Source organism: Phyllostomus discolor, chromosome 5 (assembly GCF_004126475.2).
Source record: "Phyllostomus discolor isolate MPI-MPIP mPhyDis1 chromosome 5, mPhyDis1.pri.v3, whole genome shotgun sequence".
Taxonomy (NCBI): Eukaryota; Metazoa; Chordata; class Mammalia; order Chiroptera; family Phyllostomidae; genus Phyllostomus; species Phyllostomus discolor.
Window position 1 is genome coordinate 39,501,324 of NC_040907.2, and position 23,735 is coordinate 39,525,058.

The 23,735-nt window shown below is 43.0% G+C and overlaps 1 pseudogene; it reads left to right on the forward strand.

Moving 5' to 3' along the window:
- Nucleotides 1-21,909, forward strand: part of LOC114496944 — a 59,724-nt pseudogene extending 37,815 nt beyond the window's left edge.
- The last annotated feature ends 1,826 nt before the right edge of the window (nucleotides 21,910-23,735 follow it).

Below are 23,735 nucleotides of genomic sequence, written 5' to 3' on the forward strand. Positions count from 1 at the left end.
ATGATTTGCTTGGAAAGGAAAGGTGGCCAGTCTCTCAGAGGAGAAGAGCTTTGAGCCTGTTTCTCAATGGGCTTCTATTGGGTTTAGTTTGCATAGGAATACAGCGTGTATATGTAAAGCTCATCAATCATTGTCAGGCAGTAATGATCACACAACAGATAACATTCAATGAACTATGAAGGCTTATTCTGAGTCAGGGTCAGACAGCTAAAGGGCCATGAAACTTTGGGAAACAAACTCATTTTATGCTTGGACCCTTATCATTTAAATTGAGGGTATTCTTAGGAAAGTGGGTTTCACAGGATTTTATGCATTCTTTCTTAGGACTAATCACCCCTGGAAACAACCCATTCCAGCACAGGGCCATACCTGCCTCTGGCATTGTTTCAGGCTTAAGTCAGGTGGGGATGCAGGCAGCCAAGAGATTAGGAGACTTTTTACAGACAGAATGAGGACTTGGACTATGACAAAGTTGAGGGGTGAGGGTCCATCACCCCTTTTTCTATAATCCCCTAACTACTTCCCTGATAGCCCCTTCATGACTGTGCCTGTCTTAGGTTGTCCCTCCCTTGAGGAATCTTACCTGTCATTGGCTAACCAGTCATCCACCCAGGGCCAAGCAGGGTCAAGTAAAGCAGGCAGAGGTTGTGCCCTGGCTGGGAGGATAAGCTTTGTCTCATTAGTTGCTTATGGTTCCAATGTCTTTTTACTCAGCCTTAGCCATGGGGCCTTACAGCTTCTGAAACCAGGCAGGGCAGTTCCCAATAGTGCCCAATAGATGCTAATGGTGGAAGAGGAAGGATGAAGATAGTTATCTAAAGCATACTCATCTCTTGAAAATAAAAAAAAAAAATATGTGACTTTCCCAAAAGATTTCCCTCAAAATTTCTGCTTGACTTACATGCAAGGGAAATAGTTCAAAGCTAGCTCTTGATTTTTTAGACATAAACTTATCAAATGCTGTTCTTATTAATGCAACACTAATTTTATTCTTCTGTGGATAGCATTTCTCAGTTTCTTCAAACATTTTCTATCCCAGTGTCTTATTTGAATGTTGTATCTTCCCTCTCTGCTCCATCTCAATAGCCATTGTACTTGTCTAGGACCACCTCTCCTTCAATTTGACTGTAATAGTAGCCTCCTCTTCCTGTCTTCTTACTTCCAGCCCAGCTCAGCTTAATTCATCATTCATCATTTAGCCTTAGCTGCTAAAACTCTGCTGGAGAATATGACTTTTGACTCACTTCTGCCTTTCAAATCTCACATAAAGGCATATCATTGACGCAAAACTCTGGAGGCAAAGGAGTTTGGGAAATGTGATTCTCAGGCTTCCTACCCCAATAATAAAGTAGAAGGTGAAGAATCAGATAGAAAACAATGCTAAAACACAAACCAAAGCCCCACATCATGTAGAATCTCTCTTCCTGTTGTCTGTCCTCTTAGCCTCTTCATTTAGCCTCTCCTACTGACTCTCTGTGCCCCAGTCTCATTAAATATCTGGCTTTTCCTGTGACACATTTTGGCTCATGCTCTTCTTTTTCCTTAGTGGGACCTTTCTTGCTGCGATTGGCCTAATTCACTTTCTCACTTTCACTCTTCCTTTAGGTGTTTGTAAAGGGGTCACCTTCCTGTGAGAGCTGCTCTGACCACCCCATCTGGGTACATCTTGCCCATAATTTCTCATCACCATACACTCATGTTATGTTTTATACTAATCTGTTTACCTGTCTGTTCTTCCCTAGAGCCTGGAACTTCCAGAAGTTAAGAATTGTGTTTCAGTATGTACCTGTAACACAGTGCTTTTATGTAGTCATCCACAGGAAAAAGCATATCTTTATGGGCACTTACCAGGAGTCAGGCACTGTGACTGTCTTATTCAAACCTGGAGAAGATGAAAACAACCATGGTATAAAGTTCTCAACCATGATATAAAGTTCTATTTTAAAAAAATGGTCATAATTTCTGCCACACCTTATCTCTCCTTTTCCAATTAAAGAATAAAAAAGTAATCTCTGGAGCCAGGTCTCTACCCAACCTTGCTTCAGCACAATCCTCCTCTTCTACAACCAAAAACAGGACAGTTACCAGAGTTCTCAAACTTTTCTTCTATTTTCTTATGCAGAGAAATGCATCCACAGATTGCTTCTGCACCCAGCCATGAGCAAGGCCAGTAAACACAGGACACAGCTCCCCTAGCATGGCCAGCCCCTCAGGACACCCGTGCTGGCCTTGGGGGCTTGGGTTTTCTGGCCCTGTCAAGCGTAATCAGGGCCACCGGGACAAATGAAGTCTGCAGTCCATCAAACACACAGACAGATGTGGTTGGCGGCGAGTGGGACCATGGCTTAGAAACTACTGGAGTCTCATTATGGAGACACATGATCCTTGTGAGCTTTGCTTAGGAAAAAGCCAGACCCTCCTTTTCTTTTTTTTTTCTTTTCTTCTTATGCTTCAAATTTGTCTGCAGCCCTGGGACTTCTCATTAGGAGAGAAATGAGAAAGTGCATAAAATCTGATCTTTTTAGATACAGAATTTTGTGTTTTACTTGATGTTTAAACCCCAAGGCTTTGGTCTCAGTGCGTTAGGCTGGGAGCAGGAGATGTTTATTCAGGTCCTCTCCACATAAGCCTGTTTCAGCTCATTTTTCTGCTCTATAAAGGAAAAAGCCAGATTCTTGACCTTTTCTCTTGTCACAGGTTCATTTGGAAATCTGACAAAAAAGCTTTGGACCCACAGAAAGTAAATAAGTGTAACACGTTAAAACTTTTAGTTTTTGTTTCTCACTGTCCCTTTACAATGAAATCACTGGGCATATCGCCCCCACACCTCCCCCTGCCCCAACCTAGATGAAAATTTCAACAGATTTGTGGCTTTTTGGTCCACTCTTAAGTAATATTCTTCCCACGGACAATTTAGATCAAAACACAGGTTTAATTCAAAATATCCAGAATATTCAGAATATCCAGAATATTAAGCCAAACTCCAAACTTGATTGAAAGTTTTTCCCCTTCCTTAGTTTTGGGTTGGCTGGGATGGCAGTTTCTGACTTGAGAGTCAGCACTCGGGGACAAGATAGTGAAGGGATGGCAAAGCTCTTACCAGAACTGGCCTCACTTTGATTGTGGCAGATGTTTGCAGTGGATTCCTTTCCTCCTCGGCTCTTTCATGGGGCCATGGAGCTACCTGCCAGGTACCATCTGATACTGTAAATTCCTGTTATGTAAGCCAGAAACATTTTAGCTGCTGCCTCTGAGCCTCTTCTGCAGCCTGAGTTTCAGATTCTTATTCTGGGTTCTTTAGACCTGTAGCAGCAGCTCTCTTGGGCAAGTTTCAAGACACCTCCAGGCAGTGTTTCTTTTCCTCCTCTTGCCCCAGGAAATACTCTGGTACCTCTAGGCCCAACAAAGCCTGAGGTGCAGACGGATCTCAGTGCAGCTCCTTGATCCTGTGACCACAGGCAGCTTCAGCTTTCTGAGGTATGGGAGACAAAGAATAATGCAAGACACAAACTCAAGGAAGGTTTCCTAACTCTTTCTGTGGTGCCATGGAAGCCTCCTTGTCATTAGGCTGGTAGTGAAAAAATGAGCATCCCCATGACTGCCACTCCTCTCTTGGATGAAGGTAGATTCTCCCAGACAGTGATAGTTTCCTTCACAAATCCTTCATTTTCCTATATTGTTAGCCCTTCTTATACCCTTGATCTGCCTGAGGGTCCCAGAGTCCTGGAACTGCTCCTCTGAATTTCTTTCAGCATCTGCCCTTTGAGAATGTGGAGTTACAAAGGGTGTGAGAGAGGTCATCTCATTGACGATTTAATTAAAAGGGAGGCAGGAAAATCCCAGCATCCTAAACAATATATACAAACCTTTTTGCATATGGTTTCAAGGATTCAAGCCAATAAGTGGAAGCCAGGGCAAGAGTGCTTGGGTTAGAGTCCTTGATCCAGTTTTTATTAAGTTTTAGTTATAGCCTGGGCATAAACTAAAGTAATAGGTATATAGGAATAAATATGCATGGCCTTTACCTCTTAAAATATGTGAACTAGTTCTTGTAGTGCTCTGTGACAAATGCTATAATGGAGCAAGGAGATATGTGTGGGGGAAACATCTGGTTCCATTAAGCGGCTGCAGTAAAGGCCTTAGAAGAAATAACATTTAACAGGAGACCCAAGGTGGACAAAGTGGTAGTGGAGCAGAGGAAGTTGGAAGCACCCTAGGCAAAGGTATAGAATCATGGCAGCTTGTAGAAAGGAGGGTTCATGGAAACACTTAATACGAGATGAGAAGAGGAAAGTTAGGTAGGGACATGGGGTCTTCACTGCCTTGCTCAACATTCCTCCAAATACCTGCCTTGCTTATTCAGGTAAACCCCAGATGGGTAACATAGACAGGAAATAATTTTGGAGCATCTTGAGCCGTTTAGGCATGAGATTATGACAGCCTGGATGAAAGTGCTGGCAAGGGCAGTGAAGGAAAATGCAATATTTGTAAAACTTGAATGTAGTTTGGGATAAGGGAGAGGGAAAATCAAATATGACTTCAAGGCTTTGGGGTCAGGAAAGACCGTCATGATTTTTAGAGACAGAGAACACGGGAAAAGGAGCCAATCAAGGGATAAATGATAAACACTAGGGAGAAAGACATTCATTGGAGAGCATATCGAACTTCAGGCACATGTGCCAGTAGAGAGGACACATGGATTTGCAGGGCCCCAGTAACTGCTCAGCTCCACCCTTCTGCTCTCAGCTCATTTTCCCACAGGGCTCAGAATCAGAGGCAGGTGCAGCTGAGATGTATTTTAAGGTCAGAGTGAGACATTTATAAATCAGGCTAAGACAAGCCTTTATTCTGCCATTTTGCCTTTATTCTCAGAAGACAAGGGGCTGAAATTCATAAGCAATTCAAAAAATGTTTCAAAGATCAGTTCTTTCTGATGGTAGGTTGAAATCCCTGAGTTCAGTCTGGGTTGGATCAGGCAGCTCCACTTATTAGTCAATAGGGCATTGGGCCAGATGATCGGATCCAGGTCTGATAAATGGGGCGAGGTGAATGCAGCTGACAGGCCAGTCACAGAAATCCCAGGACTTACAGTGTGCCACACAATGATGTATATCTGTGCACCAGCCATGTAATGGAAGGGGATTGCATAATATAGAAGAGAAGAGAAGCTAAGAGCATGGTTAAAGGAGCCATATTAAACTTTAGCTTCAAAAGACAGGAACAGGGATTAAATTAAGAGGGTAGGAGCAAGAAAAGCCTTTCCCTGAACATCTACCTAAGGCAGGCGTCGTTATCTAGTTTTGTCCCAGCCCCTTGTTTGTTTCCCTTGTGGCACTTATCATAAAGGTTTTTATTTCCACACTTGTTGACTTGTGACTTCTCCACTAAACCTGAGAATAGCAACTCTATTTTTCCTACTCCTTTATCTCCATGCCTAGAATATGATTGACACACAGTAGGCACTCAGATATGTTGAACAAATGAAATAGAATAAAAGGTGGGTTCAGACAAATGGTTCTGAAGTGAGATCCTTAACAAGGTAAAGCAGATGGCCACCTCTTCTTCTTAGGGGTTCATTATACAGAGGTGTTAGCTGACACATCAGCATGAGGACCCAGGCCGGACCAGTCACTGCATGGTTTCTATACCACTCAAGTTTCTTCTAAGAATGCCTTTATGTACTAGAGCCAAAGACCTTCATTCGGTTTCTATCTGCCACCTCTATTCCTGCCCGAATATGCAACATTTGAATAATTTCTAAAATACCACTGTTTCCATCATCTCTCCTATTTATATAACTATTTCTAAGGTTAGGGATGCCCCATCTCTGGAATAAGCCCTTGGTTCCATACATCACTTTGACTGCTATGTTTTGCTACAGTATTGGGAATATCTGATATTTATCTATTTTTACTACTCATAGCACACAGTACTTTACTGAAAAAACCCTGTGTATGCTTGTTTTTATGTGCACAGAAATGAGGAAAAGATAAACACATGTAACTGAGTCTTTAAACAAAGTCCAGAGATATCCCTTGATTATTATTCATTTATTGGGCCTGTTAGAAGTGATAAAGCGCTTGGCTTTTTTTAGTGTTTGAGAGAGGCTGTCACCTAGTCACTCCACAGTGAAAACCACGCAGTGCAGTGACTTCAGGAGATAGAGATCATGCCAGGGATCAGGGCCAGGAAAGAGGAGAATGAACTTTAGATGTTATCTGGGAGGCAAAGGGAGTAACTAAGGAGGAGAATTCAAGGCCATTTGCTAAGGATCAGTGGTTGTAGGCCACATCCCAGTCAGGAGGCATTAGGTCATAGTTGAAGGATGGAACTCAAGGTAGTTGGTGAGGCATTGATTGATAACTTGCCACTTTGGAATTCTGTGACCCTAAGAGTTATAACAGGGATAGAAGTCAACTTAGGAACATTAATTGTGGGGCACTTTGGAATAGTGGTCAAGAGTAAGACTTGGGTATCTGACAAACATCTCCCTCAAGTTCCAGAATCACATGTACAACCCCCGAATGACTATTTTTTCTTGGTTGTCTCCACCTTGACTTGGCCAAAGCTGTGGTCACAGGCATGGCTGAGAGAAGGGTGCTGGTGCATCAGTGGTGGGTCTGAGCTAACTGGTCATTAGCTTGCTTGGACCTTCTGGTTCTGTCTGTATTTGGTCTTTAACATACCATTTCCATCTTTTGATGGGATGTTGCTGGGCCCATTTGACCTTATGACCTGGTGGGTCTAACAGGATTCTAACAGGATTCAGCTCCTAACAGGCATCTGTGGGGAACATGGTCACTTGGTGTTAGCACTCCACCTCTACAAGGGATCTGGAGCACAACAAGGAGTGTTTTTACAAACAGTGGCAAGGAAGCACAGTTTCAGAATGGGCTTATTTTCCAGAAATTTCTTATTGAGAATGGCTCTGATCAGCAACAGAGGAACAAGGAATATTATGCCATATTTACCACTTGAGGGAGAAGAAGAGAAGGAGTTTGAAATACTTTGAGTAAAAACACAGAAATAACTAACACTATCTCACTTCTACTTTCTCTATCAAAGAGAACAATTTTCAAAGTATTGGTGATGGCATAAACATGACACTAAGTAAAAATGCACTAAGATAAACTAAATATAAGCTACAAGAAATTGAATTTTTGAAATTTTTTCAGGCTCAAAAGAGCACACCTTAAGGTAATTAGAAAACAAGACTTGTAGATTTGACATGGAAATACTTTTAGTAATTATAGAGAAATAGAAAATAATAGGTTACATGCGTTGAAAATATGCCTTAACATTTAAGAAAGGAGAAGAAAGGTAGAGTTCTGGAAGCTTTAGACCAATGAACTTCATGTCAACTTCCAAGAAATTCTAGAAGGGATTACTAAGCAGATTACAGAGAAGTAACAAAGAAGAAAGCAGTAACTATGAGGAACTATGTTTAATAACTTATGATGTAAATCCTTTTTAAAGTACAAGATCTGACTTGGTAAAATAAACAAACAAACAGATGTGTAATTATCCAGGGAAGATGGCATGGCCTCCTTTGCTGAACCGGCTCCCCCAAACCCCACCCAGGGACCTGGGTTGTCATTGTTCCCCTGAGACTTGCCACAAAGTCCACATGTGTCCTCTTCTAGTCCTGACACTTCCCACCACACCGGGTCTGCCAGATCGGATGGCCCAAGTGGTGGGACTGCTAGGAACACACAAATGTGGCCCTTCAGAAGCACACGGCACCTCTCTGGGGGAGCCTGTTTGGAGCTGAGAAGGTCAGCAGAGGCAACTTGAATACACACGAGAAACAAAAACAAGGAGAAAGGGAATTTCGTTCTTGTCCCCCGTCCTGTAAAGAAAGCCCCTGGGCCAAGTGCTGTCTGACCCAGCTTCTCTCCCAGGAAGTCCAAGCTGACTGAGTTCTGCCTGTGGGGTTGGATCTGTGGGATCCAGTGCGTTTTGTAGGGGGTTATGTGTTTGCCTCCCTGGGCTGCATGAAGCTGAGCCACATGGAATCACCAACACCCTATTCTCTTCTCTGCTGACAATCTCCACTTGGATTCCCCTTACCGAATCTCCTCTGTGTTACAGGTTGTTACACACTAGCAGAGCCATCACAGTAAGAATATGAGATAGCAAGGGCAAAATGAAAGGGATTACTTTTTGTTGGCTATTGTTTATGTCAGGAAATGTGCTGGGCACTTTTTACTTTAAACAAACCCTCAACCCTTATTATTAAGCTCTGTTAAGTTCATTTTACATAAAAGGTAACTCAGCGGTTTAAGTGATTTGCTTCAAGTCACATACAGAAACATGATGTATGGGTAAGATTTTGACCCCATTCCCCTAGAAAAGAAGTCTGAGTCTAAGGTTTTTGAGTTAACACTTTGCTGGAGGGCAAAATTCTAGGGATGTAGGAATAAGGACTGAGGCAGGGAAGGAAGGAAATAAATGTAACCATGTGTTCTGAGTTGCCAGGACATAGTAGTGAAGGGCTTCCCTGGCCTCCTAGCGTCTTCAGGAGAGGTCGTATGAAGCTGCCGTGTCTCCAGACTGTCTGAAGGAGGTGATTGGCCCATCAGCTCCCACCCCCACCGATCGGGGATGGCCCCGTGGAGTGTTAGCTCTCAGGCACTTCCAGGCTGTGCAGCTGAAGATGTTGGGAAGTCGGTCCCGTGGTGGCTCAGCTGTGACACAGAAGCCCCAGTGCAGAAGGCAGTACACAAGCAGTGTGGGCCTGAGGCAGGCACTGGCAGGGCAAGCCCTCAAGGGACCCGAGGGATCAGGAAGAATGGCCTCTGCTTCTAATGGTCTCTGCAGATGCCCCTGTTTGTAGTAGCAGCAGAGGCTGCAGATACCTGAGTCCAAGACAGTGGGAATCAAGCAAGTCTTCTCCAGGCTGGCGCTGCCCAGAAAGCAAGGTGAGGGGGGGCAGATCCTCATTAGAACATTAATCTGAATCCCCTATAGTTAGGGCACATGGATCCATTTTCCCTTTTACTGTTGAACACTTCCTAACATGTTTCAGCTAGAATCCGCATTGAAAAGAAGGGCTAATTAGAGCACTATAAATATCTTTTAGGCTCTGAAGGTGAGGTGCCATTTTGTAAGACCTAATGTTTTCCTTTAGGTGATTTCAAAATTATAAAAGCTGATTATTATTAATATTGTAGAAACACTGAAGAAAGGTTGGAAAATATCTAAAAGTGCAAGGAAAAAATAAAATCCCTCTTATAACAACACCTAGAAGTAACCATTGGTAGTATTGTGTGTATTTTAACACAAGAGAAATAAAGACAACCATTATATAAACATTAAGTAAAACGTGAACTAAAACTGCATATAAAAAGTTTGTTGGATATGTATCCTTTTTAAGAAATAGATGCTTGTGGTAAAATGAACATAACATAAAATAGGGCATTTTAGCCATCGTTAAGAGTGTCCAGTAGCATTCGTGTCCCTTCCACTCTCTCCTGTCATCACTGTTACAGGACACAGCAGGTCATGTCTCTTAAGACCCCATGCCTGTAACAACTGCAAATGTCAACTCCAGCAACCACGGCATGATAACAGTGATGACATGTTGAAGGCCCATGAGATGCAGAATGGGAATCCGCCGAGGTGCACAGTGAGGTTCCAGGGATGTGGGAGGGACACCGAGAGCACTTTCTATAGCTCTGAGGGGATCCCAAAGAATAAGGAAACAATCTATCTTGCTTTAAGTCACAGCCTAGAAGTCTACAAGTCTCCATTCTAGCACCCACCATGGAAGGGTGGGCCTTCTGTGTTGGTATCACCTGCCCCATGCTGAAAGACACAGCATCCAGAAGAGACATTGATTTCCATCTGAAAGGGGCCTGGGTCTTTCAATGATGAGGGTGGTCTGGATTCACTGTATTACATAAGGACCCTGGGCCTGCAAAAGTGCAGGCTGAGCATGGGAGGAACCCAGAAGGGGTGATGGAGGAGAGACATACTGATTCAATTACAGCCTGGGGACCACCTGCAATAGTGGAGACTGGAGGTTTTTCCACCAACCCACCTGTATTGAGTATTGAGAAGACTGCAGTGAGCAAGGCTCATGGAAGGACATTGCGCTGAGCAATCTTGAAATGGAATAGTCACAGTGATGGGCGTGACTGGATAGGTGATGGCTGGTGTCACATGCTCTGTAGTATGTGTCTTTCAGCTCTCCCTGTGTTCCAACCATTGTTGCAGCATCAGCTTTGCACACCTGTAAGTTTTCAATACTTCCTGCTTCTTTCTCTCTGCCCCAGGTCTTCCCTGACACCTCGGATTGCGAGGTCCATGGGAACTCTCTCATTACTCATGTTTGTGCTGCTCTGGACATACAGAGGGAGGCAACACCCACGGGTAAGCCTCAGCCAATGGGGAATGGAGTCAGTGGACGTATCCTTTTTCCCCATCTATTCACAGATGTTTCTGAGGCGCATTCTACACAGCTCTTCAGGGGATCAGAGTGGGACCTTGAAGCCCAACGATGCACCCTTGCATAGGCTTTCCAGTTTTTCTGTCTTTCTTTCTATCCCATCATTTCTCTTTCCTGAGATAACTTCCCCCAAATAAATTGCATGCTAGCAAGCTCTTATCTCAGGCAGTGCTTTCTAAGAGAACCCAGGATAAGATTAGTAGTGTATATCCAATTCAACATAAGTATCATAAGCCTGTCTCTGTATCATTATAAAATATATAAACATTTTTAATGGTTGTAACATAAGACAGACTCTAGAGCCACACTGCCTGTCAAATGACTGCCTGTTTAACTTTGGACAAGTTATTTAACTTTTTGGTGTCAGTTTTCTTGTACATAAAATGGTGATAATAGTAATAATGCCCTCTTAGGGTTTTTGAGAGAATTAATATGTTAATTCAGATTAAGTGCTTTGAACTCTGCCTGGCACTGAGTAGCTAACATTGTGCTTATTTTTAGCAGAACAAGATACTCACTAATTACAATTTCCCCACTGTTTCCATAATTTTTCCACAGTTAAATAATGCGCTGTGTGAACTGTGGAGGCATGCACAGGGTCTGCCACAGCCATGCTCATCGTGGGCACTCTTTGTGTGAGCTGTTTCTGCATTTTGGATTACTTCCTAAGGGTAGGTTTCTGAAAGCAGGATTTCTGGGTCCAAATAGGCCACGCCCCCTGCTACAGCCCCACTTAGCACAATTCACTGTAATACTTGTTATTGCCTGCAACCTCCAATATGGAGGAGTAAGAGTTAGGGCTTTTTGATCCTTATTGTATCTTCAGCACTTGAAAAGTTACTTAAGACTCTACTCTGTGCCAGCCCTAGAGTTAAATAAACACATCTAATGTATTGACATATATATTTCTGAAGTGTTTTTCAGAATAGGCGACATATTCTTCATATACTTTGTAGTGAGTTGGAAGAGTATAAATATCTAAAATTGATTAGGATGCTCACAAGACAGACAACTTGCACAAGACAGACATGTGATCAGAGTTTACAAGAACCGGTGTACAGAATATATGACGGTAATATAAATTTACCCACCTACTCCCATTAAAAGGTAAACATGTTTCATATTCCAACTGTGTCAATAACCAAGGGGCAGAAATGGATCCCATAAGAAAACAAACATTTGGCTTTCCTAATTAAAAGTCAATATTAGATGAGGACCCCAAATAGGCCAGGCAATTACCTGCCTCGTCTTAGCTTAGGCCTTGATGATCCCTCCCTGTGTACTGTGGGAGGAACAGCTGCTTTGCCAAGGCTCACCTGGTTAGAATTTTTCATGGAGCGTGACTTTGAGAAAAAATCCCAGTCAAGCAAAACTGTGCAAATTAATTTGGGTTTATGTTACCAAGAATGTATGCCAACTTGGTGTTTGCAAAGGGGTCTGAAGGAAAATTGAAACATAAAATGCCATGTAAACAGAAAAAAGAATTGACCATTTTGGAAGCAATAAAATTAGTACCTTCTGGGAAATTAAACACAGTTACAAAAGGATACTAAGTGTAAACAGAATTGATGGAAACAGACACAATATACACAACTATTAATTTGGATATTGTTGGATTTTAAAACATCTCACACTATTACTGTGTGTCTTCCTGGCTGAGGTCATGATATGCACCCAGGGTGTGGGGATGCAGATGCACTGCCTCCCGCCAGGATTATATAGTCACAACACAATGCATGTTGTAACAAAGCGCAATGGGAACGCAGGTGCTGGAGCAATTAGTTTTGCTTGTCATCAGTGGGCTACAGAGACTTTTTATTAGATTATATCTATTTCCAGATATAATCAAGACACAACATGAGTCATCCTGCTCTTTGAGATGAAAAGTCTTTCACTTGAACTCCCACCTCACCGGATGAGAAATTCCCTGCCCTTCTCATGTCCTTAGGACTCACAGGGAGAGTGTGCTGGGGAGGTTTCTATTTCTCCTGGTTATAATGCTGTGGCTATGGGTTTCTGATTCTAAAGAATTAGATCGCTTTATCAATCCCCTGGTTGTCCACACATGCAGTCCCTTTTCCACATGACAGCAGCCTACCCTGAAAGCCACTCTGTCCTTTGCTCTCCTAAACACAACTGATACCAACTGTGTAGCACCAGAACTTCACCAAGTGGTTGGACAATAGAGGGGGTCTCACATTACAGCATCTATCACAACCTCAACTTGAGTATTTAAATACTCTTATTCGTAAGTCATTTATCCACTTGGCCACTAGTAGTTTCTGATTGTCTAATTCATTTTGTTCTTGCCCCCTTTCCCTTCAATTCTGCATCTTAATACCATTCACTCCATACTCTCAATTCATACTCTCAATCATGTAGCTAAATGATTTTGTGTTAAATTTTTTATAGGTTTCCTGTTCAGGTCTGTCATGCTAGTTTCTTAAAATACTGGGGGGTTGCATTATTAGATATTTCAGGGGATAATAGTATAAAAGGAAAAAACCCAGGAACATTAGGATGAGAAAGAACTCTTCAAACCCTATGTGTTTCCATTTGAGTTGTTTAACCATGGACAAATCAGCAATATCCAACCCTCCATGCCCTCAAATTGAAAATAGGGACACTACCAGCTACCATATTCTGCCATGTATAATGCACTCCCATGTTTTGGGCCCAAACTTTCAGGGAAAAAAATTTTTCATTTTAATCCTTTAGTTCATTTGTATTTATTTATACTTATATATATATATTGTATTATAAAAGGATTTTAGCATTTATTTTTGAAAATATTATGGTACAAGAAATTTTATGTAACAAATAATTATAAAACACAAGAAAAGATACAAGCTATTTCAGGCACTACCCATGTATAATGTGCACCCTCAAAAATTTGGGCAGAAAAGTGCACGTTATACACAGCAAAATACAGAGTTTCAAAAGTTCTTGGAGGACTTGGTGAAACAGTCTGTAGGGGGCTTCCAGCGACAAATGGAGATAAAACACGGAGAGCTGAGGGGAAGACCAAAATCGTCTGGCATGCTGTGGTCCAATGAGCTACAGAAAAATGGGCATTTGTATTTTTGTGTTTTTGTTTCTTGGCATACCCATACATTTTCAAGTCGAGTTAGTTGTGAACATTTTTTAGAATCAAAATGTTTCACATGAAAATCGGGTGTTCCGCATTTTAAAAAGTCAGAAGGGCTAGAACATCGGGCCGCCCTCTCCCTGGCAGCCCCTGGCTGGGGCTGTAGTCCTGGCGGCTCCTTACAGCGGGTCGGCCTCAGCCTTTCCTGCCTGCGGCTGGCTCCCGTCAGCCTTTGGGCCTGCAGCTCCTTTCTGACGTGCGAGTCCAGGGACTACATTGCTGAAAGCAGACATAGAACATCTGGCCAGACGAGAATGTGGGTAGTCATGAGCTGTCGAGGCAAAAGCATTGAGAGGGGGATTCTCCTGGAACGTCTGAAACACAGGGTTTCTAGAAAAAGGGAATGGTGGGCGATAAAGGATGAGAAGAGTTAGGGATGGAATGGAGGCTAAATAAGTGAGACTGCGGCCAAGCTCAGCAATTCTGCCACAGTCACTCAGGCCCAGCCGACCTATTCAGTGCAGTTTGTACGGCAACAAGAGCTTTAGTTTTCAGTTTCGAGGAGTCTAAGTTCCTTCTTGCCCTGTTTCCTCTGATCCTACCCAAACACAATTTTAACAGCTAGAGAATGCAGGTAGGTAGGGGCCTCTCTGTCTGCTGATTCCTTCCATATGTGGGTTATTTCATTTTCCAAGGGGCTCTGGTTTTGGGAAAACTACTTGTCCAGTGTAATCACCTGTGAACTAGTATAAACTCAAGCTTTATTGCAATTTATTAGTCACTGACATACCAAAAGGAAAAAAGGTTTAAAGAAACTATGAAAGCAGCCATTTGAGATTTTAATCTAAGGTGTATCTGAGCATGTTTGGAGGCTAAAAAAAAAGAAAAAAATAGTAGATCCATTTTCATCAGCATCCATGCAACATCCTGCACAGATATTTCAACATTGATATGGCTGCGAGCCCACATTTTCAAAACGGCTGGCGAATGGATTTCAGCAGCTCTTCCCCAACCCCCGGGAATACTAGTGTTTGAAGCTCTCTCCTGAGAAATCAAAGCCTTGGGTCTGTCATAGTTTTCCTCTGTAAATTTCAGATTGTCCAAAACATCTTTCAAGGGGGAAGTTGGTATAGGGCAGATGCATAACTTTCCTATAATCTGAAGAGCTATCACACCAGTGCTGAGTAGTTCCTTTAATAAAATCACCAACTCCTCTTTTTAAAGGGTAGGAAAATTTAGGCCCAAAGAAGGAATTCCTTCAGCAAGCCACCCAGCTCTTACTCAGTGTGGCACTGTGATGGAGTAGGGAGAGAACCCTTGTCCTCACAGAGCTTTAAGATTGACAGGTGAGACAGATGCTTAACAAATATGAAACTACACATGATGTAAGTACAGAGAAGTGTATGCACAGACATGCTTAATCCGGGCTGGTAGGTTTTTTGAGGAAGTGAGAATGAGTAAGGATCTTAAGGATAAGTAGATATTAACTAGGCAGACCAAGTCAGGTCATGGGGTGGGAGACACCCTGCCCAGAGCATACAAATTCAGGACATTTGAGTGATTGGCAGTGGGAGCAGGAATGCTCTGTGCAATGTTCTCTACTCGCCTCCCAAGATACTCCTCTGGCAAGTTTTAGAACACTCCTACTCCTGCTTCTAATTATCCTTAAACATTTCTGTGCGGCACGCTCTCCTAGGCATTGTGCAAATGCTTATTTTTCTTCCAAAGTCCAGAGCCTGTTACAGAATCTATGATTGCTGAGATTTCTGCTTTGTCTCCCCCGTTTGCTTACTTTCTGCTAGAAGTGCTAATTGACTAAAATCTTTGGAAAGATTTTCTGTCAAGTCTTCTAAACCTGCAGAGAGCAAAAAGGAGGAACTCCCTGACTAATTGGACTTTAAGTCAGAAATTTTTTCCCTCTAAATTGGTTGTCAGAGGAAGTCAGTGACCAATGAAATGATGTCCAGATTGCTCCCACATTTAGGCTCCTCCTGCTCATGTTGCTATATGGGATTCGAGGAACTGGAAAATATTAACCACCAGACCTGTGATGAGAGGCACCTGGATACTTGGCTCCATTTTGCAGTAATGATCATTGGATGGTTCATTAGTGAGAACGTTAACAAGATTAAGCAAATGTTTCTGCTGAATCAGCTCCAGTCAAAATTACATAGCTTTTGGCCAAAACCATCACAAGACACATGGAGCAAAGGGTAGTTACAATGTACTTTAATAATCATATTGCCACAGTCACATTCACAAAGTCATACTAACCTTGTTAAAGAATTAGGCCCATGAAAAAGAAACAGACCCATATGGTGTGTTGTCCTTTTAAAGATAATGCTAAAAATGGCCTTAGCTCTGATGTCAGAAGATATTGACATAAAGAATGTCCATAATCATGTACCTATATCAATATCTGATCATGTGTTACTTTTCCTGAGATGGTCGGCACTAGTTAAAATCACCTCAAAGAAAGCATGGTTATGAGTCCAAACTCCTGGGATGTGAGTTAAATGAATGCAGTAAAACCCAAATAACATTGAGATGCTTGGTGGTCAGGCCTCAAATGATGTCACACTAAAAACTAATGAATTCTTTTTCTCATTTTGAAAAGCACTTCAAAAATGCAAAGGGAGAGATTCTGTATATGCCATATTGTCACCCTTCCTAAGTTGTTTCCTTTTCCTCTGACATGCAAAGCAGTGGTCTGGCAGTGTCCTTTCCAAACTGTCCAAATTTTCTCTAAACCTAGAGGTCAGTGGCTCACATTTCTGTAAATTACTCTCTGAATATATTAATTTCTCTTCTGCCGCAAAACACCTGCCCTCTTTGATGTAAATTACTGTGTAGGTCATGCAGCGTCTCTCAATTCTCTCCCTCACTCCGCAGGATGAGGAACCAAGCTGGTAAAGACAATTTTCCTGGAAAATATGTCTATGTGAAGGGGAAAAGGGGGTGACTTTATGGGGAGAATATTTAACATACAAATATTCCCAACCCCATGGCTTTAGTCTTAAAAGTCCATCCCTTTCAGTATACTGTGAATTCCTTCAGGGAAAAGAATTAGCTGACTGTACAACAAGGGTGGGGCAAAAGGAGATTTACAGCTGTTTGTCTGGAAAATCATAAAATAATTAATAAGTAAGAATAGGAGAATAAACCCTGGTGTACTCATAAACAGTAAACCTCCTTTTGCCCCACCTTCTATACTGGTCCCTGAGCAATTTTAATTAAACATTAAACTAGGACTTGGGCATACAAATAAGCCCGTTGAAGACAGTTTTTGCATTTATTTGGTCAGCGGAGTATTTTGGTAGTCATTACCTCAAGAAATAACCACTGAGTACCTAACATGTGGTTCTTGGATATTCTGAGATCACATAACTCCTGCCCTGAGGACCTTTCATTTCATTAGGGCCCATTAAGTCATCACCTTCCTTGGGGGCAGTGAATGTTAAGAGCCCCTGTTTAACCCTCAAGCAGCAAAGATAACTCTCCAAAGTAGAACAGGGTTGACTGGGAAGTGTTGCTCTGTCACTTAATAAGGGCAGCATTGATCTCTGTGTAACCAAACACAGTGCCTCCCTGGGGATTACCCTCAGCTGGACCTCTGAGCCACCTGATCATTCCCACCTCAGAATCCATTTGGTCCTTATTTCACGTGAACCAGTTGCCCAGCTTCCACAAAACTATTCTGGCTCCCTTATGTGGCTAATTGAGCTCCCAGGAGTTAACTATATAGAAGATTGACTTCAGTTACATTCCTTTCGTGCTTGTCCCCCACTCATTCTATAAATATTTCGTGAGTACCTGAGCTATGAAAATCATTGTGGTTGGTGTTAGCAAAACCAGAAAGACATTGAGCTTAGACTAGGGATGGCCTGATTGGGTGAATGGCATTAGAGAGAAGGTGGAAGCTTTCACACCTTATTAGATACTGAAGCTAATAAATATAAGTGCTAAAAGACAGGGAAATCCAGTATTCTATAATTATATAGAAGGGTGTTTGACTCACCAGGCTGGGAAGGGGAACCCTGTCAGAGAAATCTTCATGGAAGAGACTCTATAAATGAGTAATGAAGACTTTGTGGGAAATTCAAACTAAGAGCAGGCAGCATAAACCTAGGAGTAAGCAAGACCATGTTCTCTAGAAAGCAGAGCCCAAGGCAAAGATTACAGCTGATGATTTATTGAAGGGGTGCAAGGCCAAGGCAGCAAGAATGCTGAAAAGGGGAAGCGAGGCAAAGAAGGACTGAAGCAATGTGGAGTGATGCATTATCACGCTGGCAACTACTTTGTGATAAACTATGAAGAAACATGGCATATGGTTTGGCAGATATGTTTGCATGGCACATGGGACTTCTCCAGAGAGGCCACAGGAAAAAAAAACAGTTGCTCCTGAGAATAGTTCATGGTGAAAAATATTTTATCTCTCCAGCTACCCCTCATGCCCTGTTTCCTTTTGGTCAAAATTTGACTCGGAGGAGTTTCATCACCTGGTCCCCTTTTCAGCTACTTGAGCTGCCAGATACCATGCCCTAAGGCATGATGTTTTACCCTAGACTAGAAGTGTCAGGAGGAACTACAAACTCTAGGCAATCAGCTGGTCAGCCTGGCTGTGCGGTAACTTCCTCGACATTCCCAGGGCAAGTGACTGGCTGGCCTCAGGTGGGTCCCTAGGGTTGTTGGGCAAGCCTAAAAGAATGAGCTACAGTGAGTCCAGAAAGTGGGTAGTACCAAGGGAGTCTGAGAAGGTTCACACAATTTCTGTCTGATACAACAAATCTGCTATGCCTGGACAGCTGAGACTGTTCATAAGTCCTTCCAGTTATTTCTTCAAGTTCATTGCTGAACTGTTTTAAATTCTATTGCCTGTCTCAAACCTATTACACAGGCCTTGCCTGGTTAGAGTAGCCCAGTCCCTTTGGCTTTAAGACCTATTGTATATGGCCTGAATGCTGGTCTAGGAACTGGATTTGTGGTGGAATGAAGTGGCCATCAGCATGCATGCTTACGGCACAGTTGTCCATTCCTTGCAAGTGCACCATGACCTTTCCCATCAGTACTCACTTCATCCCCCTGTTCTCTATCCACTGAACATGCCCCCTTTCTCAAAGTCTGTTTCACAAGACTGGAGCAGAGTGAATCCACGTAAGCATGGCACTTCAAAAGATGTAAATATTTCACTTTGACTAGCTTCAGAGTCATGGCCAAAAAGGGGCCTATGACTTTGGTGAAAGGGACCCAGATCAACTTCCTGAGTGAATGGTTAATATACATGATTAAACATGCTTCATAACATCATTGGAACTGGGAGACCAATTGAAATATCTGAGTACCAGCCTAAGGTGCCTAGCTGCAAGGAGAAAAGTTAGGCTAGGTGTGGGCGGCCCAGGGCTGAAGAGATACTTCCAGCATGATATTTCTAGCTGATTCTGACCCAACCAAGGCATAAGTAATGATTGTCTTATGTGATTCTCCCTGACCAGCCAGGCCAGGAGGTGGAGAGTATGAGGGTGTTGAGTTCCTGCAGGAAAGCACCGAGTCCCTGGGAGTTAACAGCCAGCCTGAGCAAGCAGCAGCGATGCTGCAGTGCAGCAGAAGGTAAAGAGGCCTCTAGAGTCTGACCCAGGTGCAATATCAGCTTTGTGTCTAACTTAATGACTGTTGGTAACTTACTTACTCTCTAAGGACCTCAGTTTCATTATCTGGCAAATGAAGTGTCAGATTTTTCTACAGCTACAAAAGGGGGACAAGAGAATGAGATGATCTCTGTATTGATTGGATTGAGGTGCCTTGTCTTAAACTTTAGGCTGGGTTCCCTAGAAGCACAGTCAGAGAGGATTCTCATGAAAGTGACTTAGTGAGGGAGGAAGGCACAAAGAAGAAACCTGTATGGGAAGTGAGGGTAGCAGAATAGAAGAGCAGAAATTCAGTAAAGATGGGATTTCAAATGAAGCCAAATCCCAGCCTTCATCCATGAACAGCACTGGAGTCACGGAGTTGTTTCACCTTGCAGGGCATTCCTACTTTCATCTTTTGGTTCCCAGACCCATGTGTTTTACCAGTGGGAACCCAGCAACATAGAGTGGCTACTGGTTCAAGTTAAATGTTGCATCCAGAAAGATAGTGCCCACTGCTTGCAGGTATCATTTTGAGCTGTCACTTCAGCTACACCTTTAAGAGATTTTTTTCACTAGTCTCTCAGGCCAGCAGCTTCTGGGTGGTATGTTACATGCTATATCCAGTTGGTCCAATGGATATTTGCATGTGTAGATTTGATCTTGATTCCTAGTGCCAGGTGCCTTAGGTCAGGTTCCCTAAAGATGGGGTTTTTGTGCAAGTGATTTGTTGAGGGAGTGATCTCTAGGGAGGTGAGGTGCAGGTTAGGGCAGAGGGAAGAGGTAAGAAGAGATGTGGTTTCAGCTGTAGTCTGCTGCAGCATGATCTCTGAAGGGCTCTGGAACATGAAAGGCACCATAAGATCGTCCTACCCTGAGGCAAGGGATCTGTGTTTTGGCATCAGTGGTTGGTCTTAGGTCACCCCTGGGGACAGCATTTCCAGTTCCCATCAGTATAGGGCAATTCTCCAGAGGAACGTATATCTACAGGTTATCAGCATCCCACACTGAGGTCAGCTGGGCAGTGGTTGTGCTGACCCAGGAGAGATCTGCTTGAGGCCCCAACAGTTGATTCCACCATATCTTGTAACCCCTGCCATGAAAGGTTTGGATTACCATGACAGTACTGTCACAGTCACTAAGCTTGAAGGTGCCCCATCCCACATTACAAATGTGGGGAATCGAGCCAGCTGTCAGATAGAATATCTATTCCTTCATTGCAACTTCCATTCATCTACTCAACATATTTGTTAAATCCTGACTGGCAGATACGATGTGCTTTGGGGACATGAAAATAAATCTAATAGTAATGGTTTTCTAAGCATTTGATTTCCAGCATGTTATACAGTAACTCAAGCCTCATAGTCTATTGTAGTCACAAAACCATTCATCAGGATGGAGCATTAAATCTCTTAGAGCCACCGTGTGTTTTCATACCCTTGCCTACAAAGTCTGCCTCTAGTGGCTCCTGATCTGCTTATTCCGGATGATCTAATGTCTCTGCAGGATTAGGTTCTGCTGACAAAGTCAGCACAAGTAGTCATGATAACAGCTTACATTTGGGGGCATGTAAAGCATGTTAAGCACTTAAAATGATAAACACAGTTTTCATCAATTTTAGAAACTACCCTATAATGAAGTTTTTCAAAGTATGGTCCACTCCAAATACCTAGGGGTACTTTTTATAACACAGATTTGTGAGTCTTGCTCCAGAATTACTTAATCAAAATTTATAGGGCTGAAGGCCCAGCATTTATAAGCACTCCCTGAAATTAGGCACACTGAAGTGTTTGACTCACTTACTAGAAAGTAATTTATACCTCTCTTGATTATGACAGATGACGGAGCAGACTTTGGGCTCCCTAAATAACACTGTTAAATAGGTAGCAGGGCCAGGGCCCATGCCCTTAACCTTTAGGGCAGAGTTTCTCAATCCCACACCATTGATATTTGGGGCCAGATAATCCTTTGTTGTAGAAGCTGTCCTGTGTGTTGTGGGATATTTTAGGATATTTAGCAGTGTCACTGGCCTTTACTCAGCAGGTTTCAGTAACATCCCTCCAAGCTGTGGTAACCAAAGGTATCTCTAGCCATTACCGAGCGTCCCCTGGAGGGCCACACTTGTCACCCCTGCCGTGGTGGAGGACTGCAGTTGCAGGGTGTGGTACTTCACAAGCTGTATTCATGCACTGACTTTTCATATCAGATGGGCCTGTGTTTGAGTCCTGACTGTACCTCTTATTGGTTGTATGATCTTAAGGAAAAAACTGAAAGAATCTTCATGACCACCCTCTGACATAGGCAGCAGGAACACAGAGTCACAGCTTCTGTGTGCTTCTGGGGGTAGGCTGTACCTCCCACCACATTCTCATCAGATTCCACCTCCCCTAGGAAAACACAGGTTGCTTGCCCTGCTGCCAAGGCTGCTTCAAGACAAGTCCTCTTGGTCCTACTTCCCTTTAAACTAGATTTTATTGCCCATATGACCCTCATAAATATAATATTGTGCCAGTATGGGCAGTATTAATAGTTACCCTGAAATTTAATGGAAACAGTGTGAGGCAGACATATGTCCTTGCTACCTTTAGCCCTTAGAATTCATTGTCTGATTGTGCTGCAGGCAGCTTCCAGCTTCTAGTATCTGTATCTCCGCTATTTCCAGAAGGCTGCTCTTCTGCCACCTGCATGGTAGGCTGGACTCGCTGGTGATTGACCACCACCCAGACTCAGTCCTTGACCAAGGGTGACTAAGGGGGGTGGGTTGCAATACCAGGGTCCCTCGCCTCTCAGCTGGGATAATCCTGAAAGGTGTGTGCTGCACCTGAGATGAAGCTCCAGCCACCCATGGGGTAGCTAGCTTAATACATCTGGTATTGACTGCATTCCCCAGCATTATCTTATGGCCCTGCCATTGTTCCCTGAACCTCCTAAATAACAACTTGCACCAAATCTTTGTCTCAGGGCTGTATCTGGGGGAAGACTAAAACACCAAGTCTTGAAAAAAATTCACATTTTAAAGCATCTAGCTCATTGTCTTTCATCTCACCACAGTAGTAAACCTGTCAGGGGAGAAAGACTATTTGACTAAGATGCTTTAGTCACTCTGTGTTAACACTATACCAAACTTAGCTGTAAGGCAAGAATGGCAGCAGAGGGAAGAGACTATGTCCTTTGAACATTGCATTTCAAGTGCACGGGACCATGCCTTAGTGCCAGTTCACAGTGAGAAAGTATTAAATAGTTATGTTAGGGAAGGCAGCTCAGCCTAGAGTGGGCTGTCTCTCTCCATCCCAAAGAGCCCAGCAAGCCTGTGGAAGCTTTCCACTGTTCACCCCACTGCACGACCTAGAAGGAACATGACATACTCCCACAGTCAAGATCCGTAGATTTTGTTAAGTCTTCACCAACTGTTTTGTATTTTATCAGCCTAAACACAGAAAAGCTTTTTCAACAGATGGATTGCATCAGATTCTGTAAACATCGTAATTGTTTGGCAGGATTACTGCTTGTGCTGAAAAATGTAATTTGCAAAGATACACACAGACGGCACATATTCCCCCAATACACACGGCAATACAGTTTATGCTGCAAATGAGGCCCCATCATATGCCTTCTGTACAGTGCTCATTAACTCATCAATTCCAGAATTAAACAGCAATTATCTCCAACATCTCAGGCTGCTGTTTCTGCCATTTTGCTCTTTCATGGGAGCTTGAGAAATGAAATAAAACACACCCCCCTGTCCCTTTCTCTCTAGCATACTCACATAGAGGCCCTGGAGGGCAGCCAAGTGACACAGTAGTAAGTAAAATCAGCCCCTTTAAATTAGGTGTGGGCAGAGCAGATATTTTGCTTTACTAGAAGATAAGCATGCTGTCGTTTGGGCGGTTTCACAGTCGCTGCCCAAGGAAATTTACAAAGACGCTGGGCCTGGCTCACAAGGAGCTCTCCTCAGACGGGTGTTCGGGAGTGACTCTGAGGGCTTGGGGAAAGAATCCTCTCAACTTACATAACTTCATCAGCCACCCGTTTTAACAGAGTATTTTATTGCTAAAATCAAGGAGGGAAGAAATTGCAAGTAAATCAATCTGAGGCATTCTGCCAGGCAGACCTAGGTCCACAGAAAGTTCAAGGCTGACAGAAGAACCCTCCATTTGAGACTTGAGACTTCGTTATAGCAGTCGTGGGCTTATTGTGTTAATCATGGAAGGCTTCCTCTGTACCAGGCACTGGACTAAGCATGTCACTTCTTAGGTTGAGGCTTAAATGATTTTAAAATGAGAGAACTAAAGCTCAGGGAGGCTTTAATAACTTGCGTAAGGTGATTGCATCAGACCTGGATTCAACCTTAGTTTTGCCAAAGTTCCAGTCTCTGAACTGGTCCTAAGAAAGGTTGTTTACATTTCTAAATCTACTTTTGTCAGATCTTCAAAGAGATCTCTGATATTTCTCAAACTTATGAAGCCCATTAGGAGGAGATTGTTTTCTTTTCCCTGATTACTCAAAATCGAGGAATGGAGAAGAGGCAGGCTCCTAAAGGATTGGGGTTGGAATAAAAAAAAACCCAACACGT